Source organism: Octopus bimaculoides, chromosome 3 (assembly GCF_046866305.1).
Source record: "Octopus bimaculoides isolate indiv1 chromosome 3, ASM4686630v1, whole genome shotgun sequence".
Lineage (NCBI taxonomy): Eukaryota > Metazoa > Mollusca > Cephalopoda > Octopoda > Octopodidae > Octopus > Octopus bimaculoides.
The window spans coordinates 62,426,086-62,450,623 of record NC_142930.1 but is presented as its reverse complement, the minus strand read 5'-3'; the positions used below and the strand labels follow the sequence as shown (position 1 = coordinate 62,450,623).

The window sequence follows — 24,538 nt, the reverse complement described above, 5'->3', positions numbered from 1 at the left end:
GATATATTGTAGAAAGCCAGAAAACTGCTGTATTCATCTTGAGAGAGCACCTCGTATGGATGTGAAGTGATAAAAAGTACACAAAATATTTTTTTGAGATGACTACCACAGTTTTCTGGTTTTCTACTGTATATCCACGTTAAATAAGATCTACAGAATGCCATTGTAAAATAATGTTCAGTCTTGCTAAAATTCAATTATTTATTATTTAAAGCAATTTTCCTGTGGGGATGGGGGTGAGATAAATAACATTTTGAAAGGACGAATTAAATAAAGTATGAATCATGTACTAGGATTGATTAAATTGGTCGTACCCAACCCCTAAAGTGAATACCTTGTGCCTATACTGGAAATCAGTGAAAGCAGGTGTCTTGATGTCCTGATACCGACATTATATTTTAGTAGTAAATTAAATAAATCAGCAAAAAAATGAATGTCTGGTATGTGGAGGTGTTCTGCAAGTTATTATAATACGAATATATATATATATATACTAGCAGAGGCACCCGGCGTTGCTCGGGAATGAAATTGTTGCTTATATACTTGAAGAAAAAAAGGCAAAATATGCTGTATAGAAATTTGAGAGGACATTCTGTAGATGGACTCTCAGATGAATGATGGCTGGGTGCCTCTCATGAATGGGGAAAATTGAAGATGTGCCAAAAAGCCTCATTGGTACTTTGAAACTTTTACGAAAATTAAAATGGGGATTAAATGAAAAAAATGATTTACATGAATATCCTCACAAGAGTAATTGAAATAAATGGCGATTGTGGAACCCCCCCCCCCCACGCACGGGCGTGCATTTAACGTGTGTCTTTGTAAATATGTTTGTATACATTTATATGTGTGTGTTTGTAAGAGACAGAGTGTGAGTGAGAGAGAGAAGTTTGTTGTCATGTATACGTACATGCATAAATATACATACATCTTTGGATGTATGCATATGACAACACAGCCCTTGACTCACTCACACTCTGTCTTACAAACACGCACGCGCGCACATACACACGTGTCTTTGTAAATATGTTTGTATACATTTATGTATGTGTGTGTTTGTAAGAGACAGAGTGTGAGTGAGTCAAGGGGTGTGTGTGTGCGTGTGTATGTGTGTGAGAGAGCGGTGTGTATGTAGTATTTACTCTCTCTCTCTCTCATACACACGAACACACACAAAATAGAGAGTGAAGCTTTTTGCCGTTGTTACGTCAATACCGGAGCACGCGCGCGCGCATACACACGTGTGTCTTTGTAAATATGTTTGTATACATTTATGTATGTGTGTGTTTGTAAGAGACAGAGTGTGAGTGAGAGAGAGAGGTTTGTTGTCATGTATACGTACATGCATAAATATACATACATCTTTGGATGTATGCATATGACAACACAGCCCTTGACTCACTCACACTGTCTCTTACAAACACGCACATGCGCGCATAGACACGTGTGTCTGTAAATATGTTTGTATACATTTATGTATGTGTGTGTTTGTAAGAGACAGAGTGTGAGTGAGTCAAGGGGTGTGTGTGTGCGTGTGTATGTGTGTGAGACAGAGTGAGAGAGCGGTGTGTATGTAGTATTTACTCTCTCTCTCTCATACACACGAACACACACACAAAATAGAGAGTGAAGCATTTTGCCGTTGTTACGTCAATACCGGAAGTTGACATTGAGGAACCTTTTTAAAGAAGTGAATCTTAAATATAAAGCAATATTATTTATTTTTAATTAAAAAACTCAAATGAAGAGCCTAAGATTTATCCGAGGTCAAATTGTTCATGCATTACAAGTATGGAAGCATTTGGTGAAGTCGATTTCACGTGAAAAGCGATTACACACACATCTCTGTTTTATATATAGTATATATATATATATATATATATATATATATATATTGAATGTGTATGTATGTTTAAATGTACAAAACAAAGTAAATTCAATATTTACACACCCATATATATATATATATATATGTTGTAGGAGAGAAATATGTTCGCATGGATGATGGTACGCTTGCATTAAATGAGGATGCAAAGAAAGAGGTCTGGAGATGCCACTACGATAGATTGCTTAATAAAGAGAATGAATGGGAGAAAGAGAGCCTGCCTTATGTCGACCCAATAGAGGGACCAGCTATCCGAGTTGATAGTACCAGGGTAGATAAAGCAATTAAGAGTATGAAGACCGGGAAAGCCCCCGGCCCATCAGGAATCACTGCAGAGATGCTCAAAATATCTGGCAGTGTTGGCTATAGCCTAGTCACCCGTATTACGAACCAGGTGATACACGAAGGAGTCATACCCTATGACTGGTGTAGCAGCATCATAGTCAACTGCTACAAAGGTAAAGGGGACTCTTTAGATACAAATAATTACAGAGGCATCAAGCTGTTAGATCAGGTTATGAAAGTTACAGAGAGGGTCATAGCCCAACTAATTAGGGAGCGAATCAATTTAGATGAGATGCAGTTTGGGTTCGTGCCAGGTAAAAGCACTACTGATGCCTTATTTCTAGTGAGACAGTTGCAAGAGAAATACCTAGCTAAGGATAAACCTCTGTACCTGGCTTTCGTTGACATGGAGAAAGCCTTTGACAGGGTCCCCCGATCCCTTATCTGGTGGTCAATGAGGAAACTTGGGATAGAAGAATGGCTAGTGAGAGCTGTGCGAGCCATGTACAGAGATGCTGCCAGTAAGGTGAGGGTTGGAAATGAGTACAGCAATGAATTCCGGGTAGAGGTAGGGGTCCACCAAGGTTCCGTCCTCAGCCCCCTATTATTTACCATAGTCCTCCAGGCAATCACAGAGGAGTTCAAGACAGGTTGCCCCTGGGAGCTCCTCTATGCTGATGACCTTGCCCTAATTGCGGAGTCACTATCAGAACTAGAGAAGTTTCAGGTGTGGAAGCAAGGTCTAGAATTGAAGGGCCTTAGAGTAAACCTAGCTAAAACCAAAATCCTAATAAGTAGGAAGGTAGATAAAACACAAACCCCTTCAGGTAGATGGCCCTGCTCAGTATGTAGAAAAGGAGTAGGTAGTAACTCTATAAGATGTACCCGGTGCAAGCTATGGACACATAAGAGGTGCAGCAACATCAAAGGCAGGTTAACTAGCAAGTTAGTTTTTGTTTGTGGCAGATGTTCAGGTGCAATAAAGACTGCAAACAAACAGGAAACAACTTCTATCTCATTCCAGGGTGAAAAACTAGAGGTAGTCGATAGCTTCCGCTATCTGGGCGACCAAGTTAGTAGTGGGGGTGGGTGCGCTGAAAGTGTAGCTGCTAGAATAAGAATAGCCTGGGCAAAGTTTAGAGAGCTCTTACCCCTGCTGGCGACAAAGGGACTCTCACTCAGAGTAAAAGGCAGACTGTATGACGCATGCGTACGAACAACCATGCTACATGGCAGTGAAACATGGGCTGTAACTGCTGAGGACATACGTAAGCTCGCAAGGAATGAAGCCAGTATGCTCCGTTGGATGTGTAATGTCAATGTGAATACCCGTCAGAGTGTAAATATCTTGAGAGAAAAGCTGAACATTAGAAGCATCAGTTGTGGCGTGCAAGAGAGACGATTGCGCTGGTATGGACATGTGGTGAGAATGGAGGAGGATAGCTGCGTGAAAAAGTGCCACACCCTAACAGTTGAGGGAACCCGTGGAAGAGGTAGGCCCAGGAAGACCTGGGCTGAGGTGGTGAGGCAAGACCTTCGTACATTGGGCCTCACCGAGGCGATGACTACGGACCGAGACCTTTGGAAATGGGCTGTGCGTGAGAAGACCCGGCAAGCCAAGTAAGATCGTTGCCAGTGCCCCTGGACTGGTTCTTGTGCGGGTGGCACATGAGATGCACCATTTTGAGCGTGGCCGTTGCCAGTACCGCCTGACTGGCTCCTGTAGGATTTTCGAGCGAGATCGTTGCCAGTGCCCCTGGACTGGCTTGTGCGGGTGGCACATAAAAGACACCATTTCGAGCGTGGCCGTTTTCGTGCTGGTGACACGTAAAAGCACCCACTACACTCTCTGAGTGGTTGGCGTTAGGAAGGGCATCCAGCTGTAGAAACTCTGCCAAATCAGACTGGAGCCTGGTGTTGCCATCCGGTTTCACCAGTCCTCAGTCAAATCGTCCAACCCATGCTAGCATGGAAAGCGGACGTTAAACGATGATGATGATGATGATGATATATATATATATATCATACAATACTGACAAGAAAGTGATATTTCAAACACAGTATCACTATTAAAACAGCAGAAAAATTGGGTATTATTACCCTTACAAGGCAGAAAAACAGCCATGGGAATCAAGCCCATATCCTCCAAGTCACTAGCTGAATGCTTTATCATTAAGCTAAATTACCCAATGACAACAATCTCTGATGGTTTTAAGCGCTAAATAGATAGATTTTAGAAATTTTATGACCACGTCTGTATGTAAAAAAGTGTACATTTGTTTTTTAGAAGCATCAAATGTGTATTGTACGATACACATTTGATGCCTCTAAAAAACAGATGTAAGTTTGTTTATATACACAGGCAGTTATTAAATATATATGTCATTGCCAATGCTGCTGGACTGACTCCTGTGCAGGTGGCATGTAAAAAACACCATTTGAGCGTGGCCGTTGCCAGTACCGCCAGACTGGCCCTCGTGCTGGTGGCACGTAAAAGCACCCACTACACTCTCGGAGTGGTTGGCGTTAGGAAGGGCATCCAGCTGTAGAAACTCTGCCAGATCAGACTGGAGCCTGGTGCAGCCATCTGGTTCGCCAGTCCTCAGTCAAACCGTCCAACCCATGCTAGCATGAAAAGAGGACGTTAAACGATGATGATGATGATGATGATGATATACCAGGGGTCAGCAAACTACAGCCCAAGGGCTGGATCCAGCCTGCCACTGCACTGTACCTTTTGTGTAAGTACCTGCAATAGAAGTTCATTTGTCTTTGGTACGGCATCAGAGTTTGGAACAGTGTTTTTCAAAAATGAAGTATATGAAGTCTGCACTTCAAACGAGGTTGACTGACACACATTTGAAAGCAATTCTCTTGGTTGGATGCAGCAATTCCAAAGCAAACACTGGTGATGTCTTCAAAGCTAAACTCCAATTTCACAAACCTCACTAATCTTTTTTTGCTGCTTAATTTGTGGAGATTCAGATATATGCACACTGGGTGTGATATAACTATCTTATTACTAATGTCACCTTCTTTGATAACTTTTTGGTAAATAAATATGTTAGTTGTCTTTATTTTTTGTGTATTCACTGTATTATATTGAACAAAATAGTTATGTGGCCCATGCTCGTTATTCTCTCCGTTATCTAGCTTGCTGTGAAAAATGTTTGGTGACCTCCCTCATGTGTGTGTGTGTGTGTGTGTGTGTGTGTGTTCATGTGTATATATGTGTATGTGTGTTTGTACATTTACATATCATATCGTCATATCATATCTTGCCATCTTAGGAAAGGAAGACGAATTAGGTGTGCTCCTAGCTGCACTGTTCCTACGAAAAAGATGGAGTGGTTATAATTGGAACGTTTTCGTCACATAGGTCTGTTTGAAGTGGATTGATCTGAGCCTTGAAACTTGCAACATTTTAAAGAAATCTTTTCGCTGCATCAAATATGGTCCACGTAGTACAAATATTATGTCGTGTCTGAAGTAATTTTTACGTTGTTCTTATTGAAGATATAAATAGCTTTAAGACCCAGCTAAATATCAGGTGCAAGGGAGATAACCAGTTGGCCTTAACAAAGTAAGAGGCTTTTCATTATAATCGTTTCTACTACAGGCACACGGCCTGAAATTTTCGGAGAGGGGATAGCCGATTATATCAACCCCAATGCTCAATTAGTATTTTATTTTATCGACCCCGAAAGGATGAAAAGTAAAGTCGGTCTTGGTGGAATTTAAACTCAGAGTGTAAAGAGGAACGAAATGCCGCTAAGCATTTTGCCCGGCTTGCTAATGATTCTACCAGCTTGTTGCCTTAAGGTTTTTCATTATTAAATCAATCTACCTACTGTCTGGTACTTTAAAAAAATTTTATCAGCATCATCTGCACCTTGAAAAACACATCTCTGTGAAATTTCATTAAAAATTGTTCACTTGTTCCAGTCATTAGATTGTTGCCATTTTGGGGCGCCGCCTTGAAGGATTTTAATAAAAAGAATCGACCCCAGGACTTAGGTTTTTTTAAAGTTTGTTACTTATGCTATCAGTCTCTTTTGCCAATTAGCTAAGTTATGGAAGCATATACAAACCAACACCAGTTGTCGAGCGGTGGTGGTGGTGGTAGGAAACACAAAAACGCATACATGCATACATACATACAAACCCCACTTGTCATTCATATTAAAGAAGTCTGAAGGATATCTCACTGGTTCACAAGGAAGCAGAAATACCAAAATTACACAGTTTCTTTGTGGATGACTTGAAACCATATGCAAAGAATATGCCTGAGATGAAAAAGAGCCTTGACCTGGTTACAACATTCTCAAAGGATATAGGGTTGGAGTTTGGTCAGGATAAACGTTGCTATATGGTTATGAAAAGAAAGAAAACTGTAAAGCAGACTAGCAACATCTCCATCAATGACTTGACTGTTTCCCTTATATCTGGTAAGGAATATTACAGGTATCTTAGGGGTGGATGAAAACATCTTACAATGGCACCTTTCTCAAAACACATGTCACTAAAGAATATTATATTCGAATGAAGAAAATTTGGACCTCGGAACTCACTGCATTCAATAAAACAGTGGCCCACAGTGTGTTTGCAATGCCAATACTCATGCCAATATTTGGGCTGCTTGACGGGACTCTTGATGAGACCCAAGCCATTGATGTGAAAACCCAGAAGATACTAACCAGCACACATAATTTCTACATCAACAGTAATATATACTGCCTCTACCTAAAATGAAAACAAGGCAGCAGACTGTCTTTGAATGTCAAATTCAGACTGCCTTTAAATGTTATATCACATTCCTTTGGCAACATTTATTAATCACCAATTGTTTAAGTGCATCCCTTGATCAAGTTTGCATACATGAAGCTGATAATATCAAAAAACTTGGAAAGCAGCTCCTTAAGCAGCATTCTTTGCTTGACAACCTTAAATACAGACTCTAAGAAGTCATGGCTCTACTGCAATGTATCATCAGAGGAAAGGTTGAGCATATATCAACAACCAGAATACTACCTCCCACTTTGAAGGGTATGCATTTGCAATCCAAGAACAGGAAATATCAACTAAATACCTGATGCACAAAAGGGACAAGATGCAGGAAAAGCAGCAAAATGTGACAACTGATGCAAAGTTTGTGGAGTTTACACCAAAGATATCACCCAAACCATAAGCAGTTGTCCGAGAATGTTATCACAGTATTATCTAGTGATGAGGCATGATGTAGCTAAGTCACTGTATAACACAACCTTTTGAAAGGAGAGCCCTGAGGACAAAGAAATAAGAACCCGCAAACCTCTTGCCTGGCACGCAACCACTTCTTTCAGTTCTATTCACTCTTTCAGCTGTGAGGTCTTCATCTTGCAAGCTACTTGGTAATCCCCACTAGTACTGGTGCCACGTAAAAAGTACCTGTGCTAGTATCACATGAAAAGCATTGAGTACAATCTGTGAAGTGGTTGGCATTAGGAAGGGCATCCAACCATAGAAACCATGCTAAAACAGATAATCTGAACCTGGTGCAGCTCTCCAGCTTGCCAGCTCCTGTCAAACTGTCCAACCCATGCCAGCATGGAAAACAGATGGTAAATGATGATGATGATGATGATGATATACAGGGTGTGATAGTAAATTATCACACAGTATAGTAGGGTTAGTTGGGCACCGTCTGTGAGAAAAACAGCACCATGATGCAATTCATTCAGCCAGAAATTTGGAAACAACATGCTATAGTTTGGCATTCATACCAGAAGCTCCAATACAAACATTTCAGAGTGTTTGGGTATCAATCTGAGTGTTTGCTATGTCCCCAAAACATGTACTGAGAGTGATAAAAATCAAACAACCAGTTAACATCATGGTGTCTGAAGTGATCACTAGTGATGGCGACATTATGCCTTCATTCATCTTTCCACATGGTCTCAAACTCAACATGGAAGTCTACATCAAGTGCCTGGAGGCGGTAGTTTTGCCCTGGGTCAAAAGGGTGGCTGCTGGAAAACCCCATGTCTGGCAACAAGACTCTGCACCATGCCACACAAACAGGAGAACTCAGTCGTGGCTGTCAGACAATTACTGCAACCACATCACCCCTAACATCTGGCCACCTAACTCCTCAGACTGAAACTTCCTTTACTATTATGTATAGGGCACATTTGAGCAAGAGACCAACAAAACTCCTTGTAACACCAAAGATGAACTGAAGGCAAGGATTATGGCAGCATTCACCAACTTAAACAAGGAGACCGTCCAGAAGAGTTGCAGCAGATTCCAAAGTCGTGTGGATGCTGTGAGTGAAAAGCTAGTGGTGATTTTATTGAATAAATTTACTCTTTAGTATTTCAATAAATTTTTAGGTACTTTTGGTAAATATATCTGTTAAAATGAGATGTCAGTGTTATTTTCATTTTTGCGTAATTTAGATGACAGTTTATTCACCGCACCCTGTATGCATTATGTACAAGAGTGCATGTCAGTAAGTGCAGGAAATGTCCCAGAACAATGTTGAGGCTTGAAAGAATCATGTTTCCCAACAAAGCTAAAATAAAAAGGGAAGAAACAAATGAATAACAACTCTAGCTTATATGAACTGATTATTTGTACACTGGATATACAAGTGATGACTATCAGTGAACTGGTTACTGTTGTTGTTGTTGTTACTGTTATTGCTTAGAATTAGGTCAAACGTAATCCAGCAGACCCATAAACAATGACGTTAAAGCTGTGATCATCTTGTCTTTGTTTAAGGTACAGTGCATCTATAGGAAATTAAGTTGATGTAGTGATAAGTGATTTAACCCTTTATATGTGTGTGTGTGTGTGTGCATGTGAACACGTGTGTTTATGTGTGTGAGTGTGTGTGCATGCGAACACGTGTGTTTATGTGTGTGTGCGTGTGTGTATATATATATATATATATGCACACACATACACATTTTATCTCATACTTAAAGTAGATGTATCTATTTCAAGTATGAGATGCAGAATGCTATACATGCATACATATATGCATATTAACATGCATACATACAAACATACATATATGTATGCATGTGTATGAGTGTGTGTGTGTGTACCCTTGTGTAAACATCACATGATAACTGTAAATGAACATCATCATCATACAAGCAAGGCTGTTTGTTTCTGGTCTTCTGTGAAAAATATGTCTATCTATGGGAAAATATTATCTTGCAAACAGGTGAGGGTTGGAAACAGGAAGGGCATCCAGTCAGAAAAATCTGCCGCAGCAGATTCCTTCTGACCCATAAATGCATAGAATAGAAGATGTTAAAATGATGCTGTTGATGATAATGCTACCTATATATAATATAATATCATACAATATATATACATATATCTGGGAGGTGGCTTGAAAGAAATGAAGCTAGGTTGCTCTGCTGGATGGGTAATGTCAGTGTGCATGCATGACAGTGTAAATGATTTAAGAGAAAAACTGGGTATAAGAGGCATCAGATGTTGTATACAAGAGAGAAGGCTGTGCTGGTACGGTCATGTGATGTGTATGGATGAGGACAGCTCTAATTTTGGAGGATACCTGTGGAAGAGATAGACTCAGGAAAACATGCGACAAAATGATAAGAAAGGATCTTCAGATGCTGGGCATCACTGAAGAAATGAAAACAGACTGGGAGATGTGGTGACTTGCTGTACTTGATAAGATGTATCTTGATAAGAAGTGTCTTGACACCACAGTGTCAAGCTAAGTAAAATTGCTGTCTTCCACACATACAGGTGTGCCACATAAAACACAACTGTGCTGGTGCTGTGTAAATGCACCCGTACTGGTGGTGCATTAATGCACCTGTGCTGGTGCTGCATAAATGCACCCATGCTGGTAGCATGTAAAAAGCACCCAGCACACTCTGTTAAGTGGGTAGCATTAGGAAGGGCATCCAACTATAGAAACCATGCCACAACAGACAGTTGGAGTCTGAACAACTCCCAGTTGTTTATATATATATATATATATATACATATTGCAATAAGCCTTGTATGTAAGCCTAGTGTGAAGCAACTGTACATAATTGCAAAACATACACTATGTGTGTATGTGTGTGTTTCTGTTCTGTTTATGTGATTTGTATATTAACTCTGTGAGATATTAGAAATATTTTTAGGCTACTTAGAATAAAGAACTCAAAGTGCTTGGTCTGAGTATTAATGTTTCATTAAAAACAATGATTTGCCAGAAGAATCTTACGTCAGAAAATCTGTGTTTTATGTTTTGTGTGATAATGATATTGTAGGATTAACTCTGTATTTTAATGCTCTTAAGTAGTTTGCTGAAAATTTTGGCTTCTTGTGAAAATATCTCACAATATCTGAAAGTAAACTAGAAGAATGTTAAATGAAAGTGAAAGTTAATACAATAAATTCTACTGTCTTTAATAACAGAAATTTTCCAACAGAAATGCATCAAGAGTATGTAAAGCAAATTTTAGAAAATGAGAACCCGATCATTACAAACTGAAATATTTCTAAATACTTTTGTTTGAGAATATTGTTGGCAATTTCATCTACAGTAGCATCATCAGAAAAATCTTTTAGAAGACTCAACTATTTCAGGTCTACCAAACCTGAAACCTGACATTTTGATCTAGTTATACTGAATATTGAATTATGTATTGACAAAGGAACTGATTTTGATAGGGTTATTAGAAATTTTTTAGATAGAAAAATGAAAAAAAACAAGAACAGCTCATTTGTTAACTGATTGGGTTTATCTGATCGTTCTAGTGCACAAGGAATAAAACATTAAAAAAGTTTATCATTTCATATTCTGTTAGACCGATTAGCTATCACATTCATTTATGTTTTCATAATCATACACAAAAACTGAAAAAAATATGTGGTTATGATAAAATATGAACAAAGAAGGAAAAACTACAACTTAAAAAATTTCATGCTTTACCATTATCTTAATTGCAAAACTTAATTCAAGACTTAAGGTCTTCAATTAAATCTTCAATTTGAAAGGGAGTTTTTCCAGCCTTTGAAGATTCCTCATGCAGGCCTTTGTAGCCATAGCTATTTTTCAATTTATACCATCTATTCATGGAGTGTCTTTTTGATAGATTTGATTATAGTTGCTATCTCTAATTCGATGTTGGTGTCAGTGAAAGCTTATTTACATTACATTTAACAAATGATAAGGGTAATAGGTGCAGTCTTCAGTGTTTGAATGACTTCCTCTATTTTATTGAAATAAAGCTAAATTTTTTGCTTATGTCTAGTGGATCACTTATATTCCCTCTGTAGTGTTAGCCACATTGGGAATATTTTTGATCCACTAGACAGCAGCATATAACTAAACTATAAATGAGACCTAGAAGTTCCTCAGATGGTTTGGTGTTCTCTTTGACATCCTTCAGGCAACTTCAGGGTAGATGTAGCCCTTAAGCCTTGTAAGGCAATTCATCTTGGAGAAGGTTACTTCAATGTCAAACCTACTACTTACTGGTCACTGCAGCTGTGTTAGCTTACTGAGTCAGAGTGGTCAGACTTCTAGGTCTAAAGCATGAGATTGGATTGTATAGACTGATTCTCACTTTAAAGCTACTAAGTGCAGACAGAAAGAAAAGCTCTGCAGTGTCAAGAATTGGTTTACATAACCATTTGAAGGTATGCTATTCTCCCTCTTGATCTTCAGACTCAAAGAAATTTCCATCATCTAATAAAACTACATTGATAAAACCAAAGATTATTAATGAAACTGTAAAAAAATTCATAGTATGAGCTTTTAGCTTTTTCTAGATGTTTAACCCATTAGTATTTAAACTGGTTGTATCTTGCCAAAATATTCTACTTGCTTTCTGTTCAAACTAGCCTAATCTGGCCTCTTACACCTATTCTACCATATCATATTAAAAATAAATGATCATATTATCGAAATCTTCAAAGCTTTGAAATAATGCATGATCAATTCAAAACTTGGCAAATGAATAAGCATTACATTTGAAAGAGCAATCTGAGTGCTAAAGAGTTTTAATGCATTTGCAATACACACACACACACATTTATATGTGCAATATATACATATATGCAATATAAATATATATATATATATATATTTATTTATTCTAGTTTTCTACTATTCATAATTTTGATATATTCTTTCAACAAATTATTTTTGTGTCTTATAGATCATATTAAAGAATTTATCTAGTATTTCATTTCTTTTTCTTAGGGATTAACTTCATGTGTACTAATCTTAATAGGTTTGTGTTCAGAAATACAATTTCACATCGAAAAGTAACATTTCTATTATTTAAATTTCTCTGTCTGAAGAATTTCTAATGGAAAATTCCTTACATGTCTATCTGATATGTAAACCTTTGTAATTCCTATTAGCAAATGAAACACATGTAATGGTGTAATTTCCAATTTCCTGTTTTCTTATTTATGTGTGTGTGTGTTGTATTAGTCTCCCACCACTGTTCCAGAATTAGTGTTGTTTTGTTTACGCCCCTGTAACTTTTGTTCTTGTTCGACAAAAGAGATTGATAGAATAAGTACCAGACTTTAAAAAAAATAAGTACTGGGGTTGATTCATTTGACTAAAACCCTTAAAGGATGGTTGCAGTCCAATGACTGAAACAAGTAAGGAAAGAGAAAGAAAAGAAAATACTGTATATCAAATTTGATGACCACTCTTATTTTTTTAATGTCCTTAATGTTTACAAAATATTCCTTTAGTTTTATTTGTGTAGTTTCATTTATTATCCCATAAGCGTATTTACTACAAATCCCCTCGAGTCTCATTCAGTATAGTGAACACAAATGAAAGAAATGAAATACTGGAATTAAGTATTCTAGAGGAAAATGTATTTGTGAATACGTTATTAATTATTGATTCCCTGCGGTTGTTTATTCGGCTGGCAAGATTTACAAGTGGTAAAACAGAACTGGCACTCAAGTTTAAAATATTTCTAGCTTGTAAATAATTTATTTTGCTTGTATCTGTGTTAAGATCACCAGCACTTTCCCCCGATCATTTGTAATTTGACTAAGTGTAACATTAAAATTTTGCAGAATATATCCACTTTTGTTCATAAAGACCTGGAAATACATCCTATTATGATGTCTGGTTCTCCCGAAAGACGTAAATCAATATGGAAAAAACATTGGTCATACTGCTAAATGTGTACGGATTTCACGTCCTTGACCTTCTGTACAAACTCAGAGACTTACAATAAAACATAACGGTTCAATACGTATATATTTGACATTACCGGGTACGCTTATAAAATATACTTTAAAACAATTTAGTTAATCTTGGTAGTGACAGAATTCCCTGGAGAGCTTATGAAATATTACCTACACTACATACGAACGGTGCTGCACTAGAGTAATCATCACCCTCGGCCAATCCTATGAAATGTGTCTCCTTCTCTTATACCTGTTTGGTGAATACAGCCAATTCTATCTTGTATCCTGTACAATAGTTCAGAAGGTGATCAATCAATTTTCTACTATGATTAAAACATTGTTCAAACAATTGTAGCAATTCTTCATTGAGATGATATGGATATTAGAGCAAAGATAAAAAAAAACAACACAAAATAAAAACATTTGCTTCAGTTTTTTTCCCTTTATTTTCATTTTTTAATGTTATTTGAAAATCAGTATTTATAGTTACGCCCCCACCTCTTTCCTCGTACCTTCACGACAAGCAGCTTCCCAACCACATGTTTCCGGGTTCAGTTCCACTGCATGACTCACTGGACAAGTATCTCCTACTATAGCCCCAGGCCGACCAAAGCCTTGTGAGTGGATCGATTTTGTAGACGGAAACTGAAGGAAGCCCATCGTCTACATACATACATGTCTGTGCCCATCTCCTTGATAACCGGTGTAAGTTTGTTTACTTCCCCGTAAGCTAGAGATTCAGTGAACATGTACCAGGATTTAAAAAAATAAGTATTGGGGTCAATTCGTTCGACTAAAACCCTTCAAGGCAGTGCTCAAGCATGGCGGTACTCCAATACCTGAAACAAGTAAAAGATACAAGGCATTTTCGAATAATGATTCATGGTAACCTTGTGAAATGTACATTTATTGAATGACCTTGACCACTGGTACAAAAAAGAAGCGATGAGACAGCCGAAAAAACCCCCAAAAAACATCATTTTATAAGACATCATTTTACTTTTAAGTGCCTATTCTTTTTTTTTTTCTACTCTTGGTGCAAGGCCCGAAATTTTGGGGAAGGGAGCCAGTCGATTGGATCGACTCCAGTACGCAACTGGTACTTAATTTTTCGACCCCGAAAGGCAAAGTTGACCTCGACGGAATTTGAACTCAGAACGTAAAGACAGACGAGATACCAATTTCTTTATTGCCCACAGGGGGCTAAACATAGAATGGTACAAAACAACTGATTGGGATCAGTAAATGCGAATGGTTTACATAAAATATGACTTTAAAAATTATATAAAATATAAAAATCGAATGATATTAACAGTACGTTAGACAACACAAATGAAGTGATGATCAGGCCACACTCCGACCCCACAAGCCCCAATCTATCGCTGGCACCTTTTTTTTCCCTTTTTTTTTTCTGACTATTCACACGGTTCCTTGCACGCACAACACTCGTGCAACATGCTTCCATCTCTTTTGGAACGTACACTCCGACAGACATCTCCTCTCCAGCCACACTTTCCTTTTCAAATGAAAAGTAAAAAAATGAACGTAAATTGTGGCCAGAGATAAAGTTGCCTGTTTTAATTCCTTTTATCCTTGTCTTCCATACTGCCTCTTTCACTATTGCTACAACCGTGAGAAAACAATTCTTATCTTCGTTTGTTAAAACTCCCGGTGGGTCAATTTTTATAATTGACTCAGTCGACAGCTGTACTCTTCCTTCGCCGGACAACAGGTGTTCAGCATAAGCCCACATTTCAGATATCTCCGGACACTGAACAATAGCGTGAGGGACGGTTTCCCTGTCTCCTCCGCATCTTGGACAGGTCAGCGACTGACGCTTACCGTGTCTTGCAAGCTTATCCCAAACAGGCAAGGCACGTAACATTGCCAGATTAAGGACTTTTGGAAGTTGTCCAACGTTCTCAACCCGAATGTACGGTGAAACAGGCTGTCCAGTTGAATAAACCCGAGACCTAGAGTCGCCTCCAGGCCATCGTCGCATTCAGACTCTACCAACCCACTATATAAAATCCGTGTGGAACCCCCACCGCTGGCGTTGCCTGAGTGCCGGAAAAGCAAGAGGGCCTTACGACACTCTTTACACCATTCACTCGACCTCGGTCTACGAGAACACCAGGCTTCCTGTTCGCAAGAACTTTTGAACTCAGGGAACATTTGTCTGGCCAGCGGAGACCACACCAGTTCACTATCCAGGAGAATCCAGAGGTGCCTCAATCTCAACGCATGCCTGCGCATCATTAACCAAGGCATCCCTAAACCTCCCTTTAAAGGCTTTTGACAGCAGACAGAGCGTTTCACAAGTGGTGACCTGCACTTCCACAAAAAGCGAAAGAGCAGTCTCTCCAACCTGATCAACCACGAATCCGGACAAGGCACGACGGTTAGGTGGTAGGTAGTGACCGATGCGATAAACACATTGGCCACCTCCGCCCTCCCTTTCAGGGATAGCCACCGCCAAGACCAGGTCTTGACTACTACAGCCACCCTGCTCAATACCTCTGTCCAGTTCTTCTCTATCTGGAGGCCTGGTCCAAACTAAACTCCCAGCAACTTAACCGGTCCTTCCGTCCAGCGCCCAACAGCGCTGTCTGAAGGCATCGACTTGCCAACCCAGGTACCGAGTTGTAAGCCGACCAGCAAGAAAGTCCTCGAGGGCTCTCCCACCATCAGGACCGCCGTCACCCCCGAACAGCTGGGCGAAGTACTTCCGAAAGGCCTCACACATATTCTCGGGTTCGTTTATCAAGACACCATTACGGTTCGTCAAAGACCGTATAGTGGAACTATTTCCTTGTCGAGCTTCCACCACTCTGGCCCATCCAGCGGCCTTGATTCCTTCACTTCCCATCGCACGTAACTTAGCTCTGGCAATACTTCCCATGTGTTGGGCTTCAAGATGCTGGTTTAACTCCAGTCTTTTCACCTTCACTTGGTCCGCATTGCCAGTCCTCCAGGCTTCTTCTAGTTCCTTAACTATACCATCTCCTATTCTACGTCCCTTCTTAGCTAAACTTATGCTAAACCTAATAGACTCATATTTGATGGCTCTTTTTAGGGCGTACCACCATTTATTATTAATGATGGTACCTGTCAATGCCCTCTGTATTAACATCTTGATCCGCTTTCTGTATTCCTCAATCGCCAAAAGGGACGTATTGAGTTTCCAGTAGCCAGATCCCTGACTATGTAACTTATCTATTGTCAGTTTACAGGTAACCATCTTGTAGTCACTGTAGCCGACTAGAAAAAACTGTGGACACTTAGCTATGTAGACTTATCTGTTTCTCTAATTAAAATCCTATCTAGATATGATCTGGAAGACCCGTCACTATTTGACCACGTCCACTGTGGAGTGTTCGGGTGTTCCAACCTATATGGGTCTGCTAGCTGAAAGTGACTTAGCAGATCCCGTAAGCCTGGATTACATTTTCTGTTCGTGTTCGAGCCAACACAATCTGTGTGTGCCTCACATATTGTGTTAAAGTCTCCTAACAATACTGGCGAATGTGACGTGGCCAGGAACTTGCCCAGGTCACGAAAATATTCACTTTGCGGACCCATAATATTGGGTGCATAAATAGCAACTAGCCTGATTATCTTGCCACAACTGAATGTCAGGTCGAGAACGACCAGCCTGCCTTCTGGATCAGAAAAAAAAACAACTTTTTCTCGGTTACCCAGTTTCTTTTTAGTAGGACCAACACCCCACCCCCACCTCCCGCCTGACTCGGAGAAACGTATTTCTCATAGCCGTTCAGGAGGGGGGACAGATCCCTTGGCCCCTTTACTCGGGTTTCCATTGCAACAATCACATCCAATTTTCTTGACCTGATGTCATTTAAGAAGCGTCCTTGCTTCCAGCTAGACATCAGGCCATGAACATTTATACAACCAATGTGAATAGACATGGCTTACCTGTTAGTCAGGGCTGTCTGGTGGAGAGGGACCTTCCACCTTTTCTTGATACAGGGTCGGAGGTGGCAGGTCTTGAAAAATAGATTCGTTAAAGTCTAGTCTCATTGCTGATACAGACTTTCTGTACGTATTCAAAAAAATATTATGTGTCTTTTTGTCCATTTCATAAAATTCATAAATTTTATATTTGTCTGACAGTTCTGCTATTCTGGTGGCTGATTTTTTAAATTTTATTTCTCTCATTAAATCTTCATTTTTATTATGTAGTGCTACAATTCCTCTGTCCGCTACTTCTTTCCTTGTTGTTTTTGGTTGGACTCTTTTTTGGTCGTTGTTCTGTTGGTTTTGGTTGGTTTTCGTTTTCTATTTGTCTTTTGCCAGTAGCTTTCTTTTCTGTTTCATTTTCTTTTTCTTCCTCTTCAGCTTCCGATTCCTACACGCCTTCCTTACAGTATTTTTTTTATATGGCCTAGCTGGCCACACAGAAAACATCGGGGTTTACGTCCCTCGACAAAAACGTTGAGGAACTCCTCCCCAACTTCTATTTTTTCTGGAAGTTGTTCAATTACAGCCTGTTCTCCTTGAATTAATAAGCGGACCGTGTGGCCGATGCAATATGTTTTTTCGGTGACGATAACCTGAAGTATATTTACCTCATCTACCTTCTTTGCCAGGACCGCCGCCATCAACCACATTGGGTCAATTTGAGATGGGACCTTTGGTATTTTTATATTGGATGTCCTCATACCCATGTAAATAGGTATTAAGATTATATCCTCGGTTTCCAAAGATTTTACTGAGTGCACTTGTGCAGTTTCAATGCTTTTTAAGTGTACTTCAATGGTACCGAATTTCTTGCCTCTCGCTAGATAAGTAATGTCCTGCCAAATGAGCTTTAGACATTGTTCAATTTTCTATTCGCTGACTCGCTCGATTTTCCGTTCTTTTTTACAGTAGACTTTGAAAATAATTGTTTTTGTTTTTTTTTCTGTTAATAAAAATTCTTCTGGTGGTTGAACCTTGACAACACCGTTTTCAATTTTTAACATGTCTTTGTACTTTAGTAGGTCGCTTTTGTTTGTTGACAGCTGGCGGGTTCCACGTCCAGCCGCCGACGCGAAACTTCTTTTTTGTTTTTCTTCCATTTGTAGGCTTTTCACATTAATGTTCCTCTTTGCAACAGTACAATTCGATAGTTTTGGAAATTCCCCTTCAGAAGAATCCGAAACTTCTCCAAACAAAAAATTTTCGATATTTTTTCCCTCGGTTGACGACTCTTCGCCCGACGAAGATACACTATTCGGCATCTTGCCAGCAATTACTGTTTCCCCACAGGGGAAAACACACGATAGTTTTCGAACGAAGACTATCACACAAATAATTATAACAGGAACACAAAAAAAACAGTCAATGGAAACTTGCACTTACTATACAAACGCACTCAAATAATTAGTAATAATAGAAAACCCACGGAGCCGTTATACCGCTAAGCATTTCAACCGGTGTCACACAGACGACATACAGCTAAGCATTTCACCCGGCGTGCGAACGATTCTGCCAGTTCGCCGCCTTTTGTAAGTACCTATTGAGATAAATTAAACTGAGTTGATTACCGTCTGATAATATAATTTATAAACATAAAACACTTTATTCTGGAATAGGAAACTTTTGGTGATTCCAACATTGTTTACATGTGTAAAATAATGCTTTATGAGCCAACGAAGGCGCCTGTGACTATTTAGATTGATTAAACTGAAATAATTATCGTTTTATAGCATATTTTAGGAATTAATTTAAATATTAATGCTGTTTGGAAGCATGTAGCCCAGGCAGCCTTCATGAAACAGATTAATGATCAAAAGTATTACATTCGTAAACACATTTTATTTTCCGAAGGTACAGTGCATTATGTAAGATTATAGGGTATAATTTGAGGGAAATTTGGCTGCTATTTCTTGTAGGCCTTGTAAAGGACTAAATTCTAGGCTCGGTTTTATGACAAGAGGAAAAATTTGTGTAAACATCACAGGAGAAACACGTGTTTTCCAAGTGATGGTAGCATTGCAAGAAAGAGAGAGAGAGAAAAAAACAGAGACTGAGTGAGTGAATGAAATAGACACAAATGGATAAAGAGAGAGAAGAAAGAGAGGATGAATGGAAGGATATTTCTACCGTTGTCTGGAGAGTGAACAGTGTTCGTTGACACTAACCTTTAAAGTGCCATCGTTCTAGTGCAATAGTTATGTCAAGTTACATACGAAAGAACCTTAATTTTGTGTATTTTTTATTAAATATCTGGTAAGTGTTATGATTTTTTGCTTTTTTTTCCTGTTCTATAAACGTTTTATTGAATTTGCGAATATGTAACACGTTTCTTTATATGAATCCGGTTGTTATTACTGTTGGTGAAGGCACCTTCAAAGACGGCTCTGTTCGTTCTTTGCAAGTACATTACGGACTAATTCTTCCTTAAAACATTTACTTATTCTATGGTATACACTGGTTTTGTTTCTTGTTGCTATACGGTGGCAGCGCAATTAGTCACAAATGCTGTGTTGATGTTTTTCACCATCACAATTTATTATTCTTTTCGTTTATAAATAATTGAAGCTTCCCATAATTTTGTTTGTGTAAGTAAATTACGAAAACAGCACACTTAACTGTTGAAAATGTGTGATTATGTAGTTTACTGAATACAGGGACGGATTAAAGTCTGTGGTAATCCTTGTTTAGAATTAGTGTATGTTTTAAGCAACATGTTTTAGTTCTTCACCTCCGATGCGATTTTAATTTCTAACATTAGCTCACGATCACACATTTTGGCGGAGTGTATAATCCATTAATTCGATTTTAGTTATTGACCGATACTTTATTTTACCGACCCTGGAAGGATGAAAGGCAAGAGTAATCTCGCCTCTGAACTCGGGGCGTAAGGGCCGTAACTAAGTATCATAAAGCATTTTGTTCGACTCTCTTAACTGTTCTACTGATCCCCAACACTTCTCCGATAAATAACTTCTTACATAGGCACACAACCAGGAATTCGGTGTTAGGGATCAGTCAATTACATGAATCTCAGTATTTGACTACTTCATTTTATTGACCCCAGAAAGATGAAAGGCAAAGATAACCTCGGTGAGGTTTCAACTCGGAACTCAAAAACATTGAAGAAATACAGCAAAGTATTTCGTTTGACTGTAATGAGTCTGCCAATTTATTGTAATGTTGAAATTTTAGCGCGAATTTTATTTATTTTAATTGTTTTTTACTCGTGTTAGAATCATGACGGAGTTGACTTTGTTGTATTCGCTTGGGTTTGAATTAACTTTGATTTAGCGAGCCACTTTCACTTTGTCAAAGTAGCATGTAATTAGATAAGGAAATGAAAAAACAAAATGCTCGTCGGAATAATAACGATGATAAATTATCGTTTATCTTTTACTTGTTTCAGTCATTAGACTACGGCCATACTGGAGCGCCGCCTTGAAGAATTTTAGTCGATCCAATCGATCTCAGTACTTATTAATTATTCTTTTTTAAACCTGGTACTTATTCTATCAGTCTTTTGCTGAACCGCTGAGTTACGGGGATGTAAACACACCAACACCTGTTGTCAAGCCGTGGTGACACACACACACACACACACACACACACACACATTAATCGAAGTGTACCATATTATATATCCATTATGGTCAATCTTACTGATCAGTTTCGCACTTGGGGTTCAAAAGAGGTCCGATTATGTAACTCTGCGCTCTTCAAAGATGGCAGTTATGGAAGTAAATATGTCGCCATATTTCATTCTATAACTGCCATTTCTGAAGAGCGCAGGGTTACATAGTTGGATGACTACCTAACATTCCGATGGACCCCTGGTGCTAAATTAATTGGTAAAATTGGTCATAATGGATATATAAATTCTGTATACTTCGATTAATATACCCACTCTACTGACAAATATACGAATGCAGTTTTTTCTGATTTATGGATTCTTAGATGGCTGTATATACATACATACATACATATTATTATATAAAATCAAAATAAGCAACAGGGATATCCAAAGTTAATGCAGTACGATCGTTTCATGCAACTCCATTTAATTGAGCAATGTAAACATCACATCAAATATAAAATGTAGAGCAATCTTCAGCTGCACTAAGATATAGAAATTTAATGAAATTACATTTAAACAGAAGGGCATATTTTGTTGCTTATTTTGATTTTAATCACCTTATTTTTAACTGTATGGATAATACCATACTAAATTCTGGTGCCTAAACTTAAGTACCATATTCACCTGAATATATATATATATATATATATATATATATATATATATATATATATATGATATTCGATGGGCTTCCTTCAGGTTCCATCTACCAAATCCACTCACAAGGCTTAGGGTGGTCTTAGGCTATAGTAGATATCACTTGCCCAAGGTGTCACTCAGTGGGTCTGAACCTGGAATCATGTGGTTTGGAAGCAGGCTTGTATATTTTTTCTTTTCATTTCATACATACAGATAGAAAATAGATCATTTCCAATCATGTTGTTAGAATAATACAATAGTAATTATACAGCATATTGTTGAAGAATGGGTGGTGGGGCAAAATTGGTAGCTGGAGGAAAATGAATAATTTCTGATTTCTAATTTTTTCCCTATCTATTTGAAACCATTACATTGCAAGTATTGCATCATCATTTTGTACTGTTGCATCTTCTTTGGGAGTAAAAGTTGGTCGGCATAGTTGTTGATGTTGAAGTTAAGTGAGTTTGAAATATAAGTCAGGTGACAGACTTTTTTTCCAGAAATTTTTCCTCAAATTTGATCCAATTGTAATTGAGGTTGCTAATAAAGTATCTGGATAATTTTTGGTGTTTAACTATTCATATTCTTCTTTCTGTTGGATTCCAACTCAATTTTTTTCCCCCACACTAATGATAATAATGTTCAGTTTTCAAAAAATGATGTCTAATAATGAGTACTGACTAATTTCAATAATTTCTTTTTAACTGCATGGTGTGTAAATATATCGGGGATGAGAGCCACACCAGCAAATCGTGAAGAAGCTATAGAAAATATTTTGTGTTGAGTTTTGGTGATTTCATATTATGTGCCATTTTTCCATGATCCTCTTTCAATTTGACTTAGATATTTAAAATTTTTGTTGCATTACTAAAGTGAAAGCTAGAGATTATGAGTTAGCAAAATGTGAATAGGAGGGGGTCTGCATGATATGTGCACAAGTATGCAAGTGAGGCCTGTATTTGCGATATGCAAATGGCTCTGCATCTGTTTGCATGTATGTGCACAATGCAAATGGGTCTGCATTCATTTGCATATTTGTGCACAATGCAAACGGGTCTGCAAGATAGGTTTTCATAAAAGTAAATCTGTGAAAAATTAACATGGTATGAGCTTTCATACAAATGAATCTGTTGAAAGGTGAAATGAACACTAAAATTAGTATTTTGCAAAAATACACGCATGGTAAGAAATTGAAATCTACAGACTACATGACCAAGTTGTCATGTGTATTATGTTTGTATTCATGTTCGTGTGTTTGTGTATAAAAAAACAAAACAAAAAAAAACATGGTTGTGTGGTAAGAAGCTTGCTTCCCAACTACATGGTTCCAGGTTCAGTCCCATTGCATGACACCTTGGACAAATGTCTTCCACTATAACCTTGGGCTGACCAAACCCTTGTGAGTGAATTTGGTAGACGGAAACTGAAAGAAGCCCATCATATATATGTATATATATATACACTCTCGGAGTGGTTGGCGTTAGGAAGGGCATCCAGCTGTAGAAACTCTGCGAAATCAGATTGGAGCCTAGTGCAGCCTTCTGGCTTGCCAGTCCTCAGTCAAATCGTCCAGCCCATACTAGCATGGAAAGTGGACGTTAAACAATGATGATGATGATATATATATATATATATATATAGGTATGTATGCATGTTTGTATATATATATGTATGTATTTGTGTGTCTGTGTTTGTCCTCCCACGATCGCTTGACAACCTATGTTGGTGTGTTAACATACCTGAAACTAGTGGTTCAGCAAAAGAGACCAATAGAATAAGTCAGAGGAAGAGTGGTGATCTAGAAAAATATATGTTCACAGCAGTTAAAAAGTTGAAATGATTAGTCGCAATTTAAAGAACAAAAAGGTTATCCTATTAAGGAGAATTACTGGTATATAAAAATAGTATATAGTCTGTTTATACATGCTAGGAATTATTGCCATAATTCTGACTTGGTGTATCTTTCTTTTTGAATTCTGTAGAGAGTTGGTAATTCCACATTTATTGTATTTTCTGTCCTTGAGACATCCTGTGTCACTGTTAAGTTTGTCAATATTCCTCATGACTGGCAATTGCTGCATTGTAATTATTGTAGAACAAAGTAAGAGATTGTTGAGTTTGCAAACAATGCACTGGCTGATAGTGTAAGGACTGCAAATATTTAATATTGTCCTCTCTCTCTCTTATCAAAAAAAAAAAAAAGAAATCTGTTTAATCAGAAAAACATCTTTAATCTGAAGTGTGGTTGGTTGAGACTTGAAAGTTGCCAAATGTAGATTTGCATGAATGTTGGGTTACCAGTTGTTGGCCTGTTTGAATATCAGGTTGTCAATTGCTAGAAATAACAAAAAAAAAAACTATTCATAGGAGTGGCTGTGTGCTTACCAACCACATGGTTCTGGGTCCAGTCCCACTGCATGGCACCTTGTGCAAGTGTCTTCTACTATAGCCTCGGGGCAACCAAAGCCTTGTGAGTGGATTTGGTAGACGGAAACTGAAAGAAGCCCATCGTATATATGTATATATATATATATATATATATATATATATATATATATATGTGTGTGTGTTTGTGTGTCTGTGTTTGTCCCCCCACCATCGCTTGACAACCGATGCTGGTGTGTTTACGTCCCCGTAACTTAGCGGTTCGGCAAAAAGAGACCGATAGAATAAGTACTAGGCTTACAAAGAATAAGTCCTGGGGTCGATTAGCTCGACTAAAGGCGGTGCTCCAGCATGGCCGCAGTCAAATGACTGAAACAAGTAAAAGAGTAAAGAGAGTATAGGAATAACAAAATGGGCTGTGGGATTATATACACTAGCAGTACCTGTGGAAATTCCACAGTCCATTTTGTGGTGTCACCCATAAACATCTCCCCACTTGGTAATATTATCCTGTCATTTTCTTCAGAATCCTTTCATTAATTTCT

General features: G+C 38.3%; 2 protein-coding genes across 5 annotated transcripts in view; one reads left to right on the top strand and one right to left on the bottom strand.

Annotated features, from left to right (window-relative positions):
• Window positions 1-18,331, bottom strand: part of LOC106879896 (threonine synthase-like 1) — a 97,633-nt gene extending 79,302 nt beyond the window's left edge. The window contains exon 1 of the mRNA XM_014929641.3: window positions 17,291-18,331. The gene's annotated coding sequence lies outside the window, so the exon portion shown is untranslated. The remainder of the gene's footprint in view (window positions 1-17,290) is intronic.
• Window positions 18,332-18,727: 396 nt separating this feature from the next.
• Window positions 18,728-24,538, top strand: part of LOC106879897 (mitochondrial intermediate peptidase) — a 47,388-nt gene continuing 41,577 nt past the window's right edge. For 2 of the 4 annotated variants that reach the window (XM_089349045.1, XM_014929642.3), the window contains exon 1: window positions 19,467-19,588. The gene's annotated coding sequence lies outside the window, so the exon portion shown is untranslated. Of the gene's footprint in view, window positions 18,865-19,466; window positions 19,589-20,489; window positions 20,510-24,538 lie in introns of those variants that run through there. The other 2 variants (XM_014929645.3, XM_052966432.2) reach the window with 2 other exon arrangements.